Below are 8,040 nucleotides of genomic sequence, written 5' to 3'. Positions count from 1 at the left end.
CCAACCTCAAGTGATGCAGAAATAGATCTCATTGATTTGAATGAACTTTCTGTTTCCTCCCAACGTAAGAGTTCTTAGAGTAACTCCACCTCTACAGGCCCAGAGAGGGTTGAGGTTTCCCGTTAGCTCTCTCAGTCCTGTGCTCTGCTAACGCTGTCAGGTCACGCAAATTCATGACTTCTGACAGAGAGGTATGTTTTCATTGTAAATTGTCTGTTTGCAGGATCATCCAAAAACTATTAAACAAATATCTCCAGGTGAAAAAGCGAGTGTCAAGAGAGTTTGTGGTGATAAGAGACATCTAGCCTTTACATATATATTTACATATATATCTATGGGCTCCACCTCTCATCTGAATAATGAGGAGGATTTGTTTCTGTGTTGGGAAAGTGTGTGTGCAGAAAACCTCCCACTGTGTTGTGCATGTGTGAAAGGAAACTCTGGTTATACTCCGCAGCCAATTCTCTGGAGGTCATGTGTGAAAACGGTTTTACCGATGGTGGAGGCACACACTCTCCCAGGGCCTAGTTCTTCTAGTTAAACATGGTTTGGTGTAAAAAGGAGATTGGAGCCCATTTCCAGGTTAAAAGTTCATTTTTTATCTTCACACCAAAGTGGTCAAAGGTGTCAACACGTCTTCTTTGGCTCGGACCTGAAAGAGCTTCTTCCTGTCCGACCGTTGGGCTGCATGAAAGTGGCTGCACCCACATATAAATGTCTTAGTTTATAGTTATAAACACACATGTGCATGTGTTTGAGTCCTTATCTTTCACAGTCTGAGGTGTCTTGTTCTGCTCTGTGGGCTGTCAAACTGAGAGAGGTCTCAAAGAAGAGGAAGGAAAAAGCAGTAGTACAAGCAGTACTAAAGATATTGTCACGGACACTGTAGCTGTTGCATTTGAACCCAAGAAAACCGTCAGTAAGTGAGTATGGACATGAAACTGTCAGAAAAAAGAACACAGATAATTCAGAGTGACTGATGCAAAGAGAGGCAGGTGTCATCTCGTGGTTGAGCTGCCCTGGTGGCTGAAGGGTTATGGGCCAACTGTGCAGTGTAACGTCCCTGGCTTGAGTCCAGGGACGTTGGCTCCATGTTACGCCCAATCTCTCCCCCCCCCCTCCTCCTCCTGAACTCTGTGATAACTGACCCCACTGACCCCAGATGTACTCGAGAAATGAAACCCTGAATTAAAGTTTTAAAAAAAAGAAATGATGGCCGTATCGTGGTGGTGGTGGATCCTGATCAGGGACCATGATTACAACATGACTGCTTGAGTTACAACATGTCTCCTCACATGTTCTACCATAACTGACAAGTCCTCCATTCATCTGAGGTCTGTACCTTCTTCCTCTGTTAATACAGTTTTTTGTTTCTTGTTGAGGGTTCAGAACAGAGGTTGCAACACCTTGTTAAGATCTATGAGACAAATTGAGTTTTGTGAATATTAGCTATTGGGGAACATTTTGATTGATTGATTGATTGATTGATTGATTGGTTGATTGATTGATTTATGATTGATTGATTGATTGATTGGTTGATTGATTTATTGGTAAAAGTCTTATTGGGTTTGCGCTTGAAGAATTCTGCGTTTACTCTGACACCAGGTTCCCACAGCTCTGAGTATCTACCTGAAAGACGAGAAGCAAGTGGCAGAACATGTCTTCTGGTTGTATTTACAGATCAAAAACATTCATCTACGAGGAGCTTCAGGTGACTCTCGTGGGATTTGGAGGAACGTAGCAGCGTGAGGTTCTTACAGTCGATTGCATGTTGCTCAGTTTCCGAGACGCTGCCAAAAATGCATCACTGTGATGGCAGCCGCGGCGACAGGGAGGCTTTGTGTTTGTCCATCGATTCATTCAGACGCCGCCGAGGCTGCCATCTTGAGCTTCACACATGAATCAGTTGGTTTCTGTATTATGGAGTTTTATAGTCAGAATCAGAATCAGAATCAGAAGTATTTTATTGCCAAGTAGGTTTACACCTACAAGGAATTTGCTCTGGTTATTGGTGCTTACAATGAACATAGAAACATAAAACGCAATAAATACAACATACATAGGAAAAGCAATACAAAATAGAAAACCAGTATATATTTACTCACTGTTTACTTCTTATTTACTCACTTTTTTCCAATATTTATACAAAGTAGCATATTTCTGAATAAAAAATATATGAAAGATAAAAGATATAAAAAGTGAAGTAAAAAGTGAAATGCAAATTGCAAAACAGTAAACAGTGTCCGATTGCAATATGCAATGTAATACAGTATAATATGAGATAATGTGTGTTTGTGTTTGTGTGTGTGTGAGTGTGCTAGTTGGGTGTGTGTTTCTGAAGAAAAACCACTTTCTCTAACGTTTCCTCATCGGGCGTTTCAGTGTGTGTGTGTGTGTGTGTGTGTGTGTGTCTGTGTGTGTGTCTGTGTGTGTGCGTGGGTGTGCATGTGTGCTGCAAGCAAAAGGAAATGGGTTGTGTGTGTGTGTGTGTGCAGTGAAGTGATAGTGTGCTTGTGTGTGATCAGATGCTTGGGTTGCACCATACTATCAGGCTTTTTATCAATGAGCTTGTGTGAGTGTGTGTGTGTGTGTGTGTGTGTGTGTGTGTGTGTGTGTGTGTGTGTGTGTGTGTGTGTGTGTGTGTGTGTGTGTGTGTGTGTATGCGTCTGTGTGTGTGTGTGTGTGTGTGTGTGTGGCAGCAGCAGCATGTTGGTACTGATAGCACTCATGGAGATGAACAGTGTGTTTCTGTTTTCCATTGATTGTCAGACAGGATTCACTTATCTGTCCTGACACAGCAGGCAACTGATTACACAAACACATACATACACACACACACACACACACACACACACACACAAACATACACACACAAGCAACTGATTTCCTCTGTTGAAACACATATTAAACTGTTTCCTGCAGCAGGAGGTTTCTAAACATTTACAAATTAGTTGATATTTGATGATGTCATAGTTACAGCACGTCTCGCCTTTTTTGAATTTCCAGTTTCCATGTAGATTATGAGTTGTTCATTTATTAAAAGGAAATAATGGAGCATCACATGTGCAAATGTGTCCCACAAGGAGAAACAGTGATGACGAAGAATTTATATATTTTAAAAGCTGCAGTATCACAGTGTGTAAATACTCAGTTCCACACAAAGACTATTGATTCAGACTGTTAACACTGTACGAGCTCAACATGTCTCATTTGCAATTTCAGTTAATTGCAAAACTTGAAGAAAATCCCCATCAACTTTTGCCAAAACAAAGTTTCAGCTTGGAATAATGGATAATATTAATATCACTGCGGTGTCCCTCAGGGATCCATCCTTGATCCACTCCTCTTTTCGTTTACATGCCTCCTTAGATCGAAGGCATAAAAAGATTGTATAGAAATTCAAAGCAATCAAAGAATCTCTTTCAAACCTGCACTGAACTTAAAACTTACATTTCCAATCAGCTACAAGTAAAAGAAGGATGTTGACTTCACATTGACCTCTCCTGTCTTTGTACTGTCTGTTACCCGCAGACACACACACACACACACACACGCACACACACACACACACACTCCTTTGTCCTTATGAAGAAATGCATGCAGAACAATGTGTCTATCCATGACCTCCCTCACCACGCACACACATGTGTACTTAAATATGTTTGTGTGAAATATTTTACAGTTTATTTCTGTTCTCAGATCAGCTGATGAAGCTCCAGGACTTGAACTCTTCCCGTTAGAATTCGGAGGCTCTGAATCTGTCAGTCTTTAAACTGAAGTATTCAGTTACCGTGTTTGATTCAGTTCAGCTCAACACAAAGTTGATAAATGTTATTAATTTCAGGTCATAATCGAATCGACTTGTATAAACGTCTGACTGTCCCGCTGCGTCTGTGGCTCCCAACATTAATAACTGATGACGTCGGTTCACTAATTACATTCATTTATTTTATATTAAATCAATATCGTAAATGACTCAGGGATAAGTGGAGCATTTGTTGAGGACTATTTTTTACAGCAGATTAATCAAATTAATTAAAAAAATTGAAATTTCGACTCGGAAAGTCGGAGGAACCTCACCACCCCCGACTTCGAAATCATAGACGGCTGCACGGCGTAGTAACAGCAGTGAAAGCTGAAGTGTTTACAGTTTATAAATATTAAAAGTGATGACACATAGCACTGTTCACTTACTGTCTGTGTGCAGAGGGCGTTATTAAGAACTGGTTTGGCTAGGTGCACATCGCTCCTGTGCAACTGGAATGCTGGGATCTCAGGTTATTATGGTGTGATGTCATCATGAGCTCCGAGTTGTGATGGAACGCTGCGTGAACATCAGGTTCTGGATGAACAGAGAATATTTATTTAAAGGAGCAGGCACCAGACAAACTGGGACTCAAACCTGCGAGACTTGTTGCCTTGAGGCGACACCGCTCACGGCACTGTGTCGAGCTGTCATTGAGGAAATCCTCACATAGATCTGAGCCTTTGATGTGATCAAAGGACTTGAACTGTGAATCAACATTATGAGAGAATATCCCATTAGATGTGGGCGTTCCCATGAAACAGGGGATATGAGGCTGCTCAGAGCTGAAAACCGTTTTTAAACCTTGTGGTGAAACATCTCGACAAGAATTAGATGTAAAAGAAAAGCATTGAATGTCTATGTGTGAAGTTTAAATGGCAGTAACATTACAATACAGTGAATACACACAGGGGGGGACACAGGAGGCCCTGTGACAAGACTCTTTTCTGATTAATTTGCATTGATCTATAGACACAGAACTCTGCTAATGAGACTTTAGAAAGTAAATTTAAAAGAAACAGACCTCATGGACATAAAACAGACTAAAGAAAGAGGAGAGGAAATGACCACAGAGACAAACCACCACATTCTCCCAGAGGGTGGTGTTCAGGGTTCAGTCAATAAAAGAACAAATGTGAGAAAACACACACGTCTCCCGGACTTCAGAGGACATCACATTGACTTACACTCATTTCCTGTTCTCACTGACTCTGACTCCCAGCCGACTCCCAATCCTTTGCTCTACACTTAAAACATGTCTTCATCTTTAAATATAATGATTTACATGATGAGGATTTGCTTATCGTCCCCATAAGACGAGTCCCTCGACTGTTTAAACAGCTTGAGGTCCCCACAACATGAGTAATACCTCACTTACACACACGCAGCTCTGGAGAAAGTACAGCAGGATGCACTTTTACATGTTCCTGGCAAAGCTGTGGTTACTCCCTTTGATGATTACCACCAAGTAGCTGACACACACACACAGACACACACACACACACACACCACGGAGGCTGCTCCAGAAGGAATGCTTCATGGTTGCCTCCCTCTCTCTCTTCGTCTTCCAGCAGCTGACTGAGGTCAGACAGACGTTCGCTTCCCTCGTAGGAAAAAAACTCCACCCGACCAAACCCCCAGCCTCTAGAAACCGGCTGCTGGTGGTCGGCTGTAGGTTTTTGGCTCAGGCTGGTGTTTGTGTGGTGGTACGATGGAAAAATAATGTTCAGATATTGACATTGTGTTGGCAGAGAATGATTCTTTTGCTCTGAAACAATAGTCTTTGTCTGGTTTTGGGGTCAATTTGTATTAAAGCTCCATATATATTGTTTTATAGAAAGACAGAGACAATGGAATTCATTGTCTTTTGTTGTCGGTTTTATTTCTTGAGAACAGATGAAATAGTGTCTAACTTTTTTTCATGAGTTTTTCCTCATGAATTATTAATCAAATTGGTAAAAACTCTCAAAATAAAAAGCCTGATGGTAAAATGTTAAAGAAAGTGAAAGTGAAATCCTGGATCTGCCTTCAAATGGAATGAGTTCTTTCTTTGCCCATGCTCTTGACCTTCTGTGTGTTCAGTAGTTTTTGTGTAACCGTGCTGACAGGGAATTACCCACAGTTCATAGCGTTGTGACAAAGATAAACAAATCAAAGGTAGTAATAATCACACAAGCTTGGAAAGAGCAACCGAACCTGATGCTGACATGACAAGTGTGTAGTTACTTGTCCTAGTAATTTTTTTTATGTTTGCATTATGGGGTCATTAATTGAATTATTAAAACTGAAGAAGATCCTGGAGCTCAATCCCTGGAGCCCTGTGGAGCACTTGCTGCCTCTCGCACTTTGCTGATCCTGTGAAGGTTCAGGGTTTGAACCCGCAGCCTCCCTCTCTCAGGTGGAGCACCCTCTGTCTGGTGACTCTCAGTGGACGCAGGCTGAAGGTCGTCGGGGGGGGGGGGGGGAGTGACCTCCACTGCTCCACCATCACGTACCCTCATGTGTCTCCTGTGCTCTCCTCTCTGCTTGTATCTGGGTTGAATGCCGCGCTGCACCACATCCTCAAATATCTGCTTCCCAAGCAGCACTGATGAGCCATAAAACCCTCTCCTCACTTTCATTTGACTTTTCTATTTTCAGCTCCTGCTCGAGAGTGTGTGTGGTCTCTTCTCTGTGTTCTCTCTCTCTCCACAGAGCTGAGTCGTGACAGTTGTCCAGGACCTTTGGGTGATTTCGGGTGGCACTTGTTTCCCCCAGTTTTTCAGCCCCGGTCGTCTTCTTCTGTTTATTAAAAAACGACCTGGAAACATTAAACGCCTCGCTGCCCGTGTGTGGGAGGATGATTTCTGTCAGGACAAATTTATACACTCCCCCAAACATGACAGCTCTAACATTTAGAGAGGAGCAGTGTGTGTGTGGCTCTGTCATTACAGCTCGGTCAGATCCTGTGGTGATACTGTGAGAGCTGTGATTACAGAGGAATGAGGGGAAGACGGCGACATGTCTCTTTCTCTCTGTCACCTTTTGTCCCACACACAAAGTGGTTGAGCTGATTCCTTTCTCTTTTCTTATATTTCCATATTTTCAAATCACTGAACTCTGACCCCCGAAGGAAAACTGTACCTCAGCAGAGGAACCAGTCCTTCATGGTGTCTGCAAAATCGGATAATTCACATGAGTTTCATCTCAAGTTGGAAAAAACAACAGAAAGTCTTTGAAAATGTTCCATCATCATTTTTAGATCGATTCACAGAATTTTACACTCAGCTCTGAACAACAACGATCTCTTAGCCAAGAGGACAACGGATAACTGAATTCTATTAATAGATTTAATAAATGTCAAATTAGAAAGTCACTGAGTGCTCAAACCTCCACCAAGGCCTTACAGTCCCTTTAAATTCAAATAAAATCAACATCCAATTTCACCAAGATCCATGAATTATTCTCTGGGAACCCCCAAGAAAGTCCTGAAACATTCCCGTGATCCACCTCAAATGAATTCTGTTAAAACCTCTTCTTTCTTTCCCCGTCCTGACTTCAAAGCTCAATAATCTGTCAATAAAAAGACCAAGCTACGTACGACCGAACCTTTTCCATGTGTTTCCCTTTAAGAAGCGGTCTGAAATACGTTCACGTAATTAAACACACATTTCAACACAACTCGGAGACTTTGAGCTTGTGGCCTTTAATGTGGAAAAGAAGACAGGATGAAAATATCCATTATTGGCTGCAGAACATTCCACTCTCGACATATTAGCATCAAATATGCAAGATAAACATAGATTGAGTAAAGATGGATGAGCTATTGGTCATTATTTTTGAAAGAGCACTTTATTAGGAACACCTGTACATCACTGGGCAGACGGGAGCTTGGAGGAAAACATGGGACCCAACTGAATCTGACTGTGGCCTGGTTGTTGGTGTCGGTTTCTGAAACTGATGATCTCCTGGGATCTCCATGCACAACAGTCTCCAGAGGTTTTACTCAGAACTGTGAAGAAAAAAAAAAAACATCCAGCGTGAGGATAAACCCTGCAGGAGGAAACGCCTTGTTGATGACAGAGGTCAGGGGAAAGTGGTCAGACTCTTTGGAGCTGAGAAGAAAAGCTCCGGTAACTCAGAGAACCACGCTTTACAACCGTGGTGAGCAGAGAGGATCCGGATCAGCGAGACCTGGAGGCGGATGAGACCGAGATCTGAGCGGAGGCCACCGCCACGTCTAACTGGGAGCCTTG

Source organism: Platichthys flesus, chromosome 2 (genome assembly GCF_949316205.1).
Source record: "Platichthys flesus chromosome 2, fPlaFle2.1, whole genome shotgun sequence".
Taxonomy (NCBI): domain Eukaryota; kingdom Metazoa; phylum Chordata; class Actinopteri; order Pleuronectiformes; family Pleuronectidae; genus Platichthys; species Platichthys flesus.
This window is presented reverse-complemented; position numbering follows the sequence as displayed.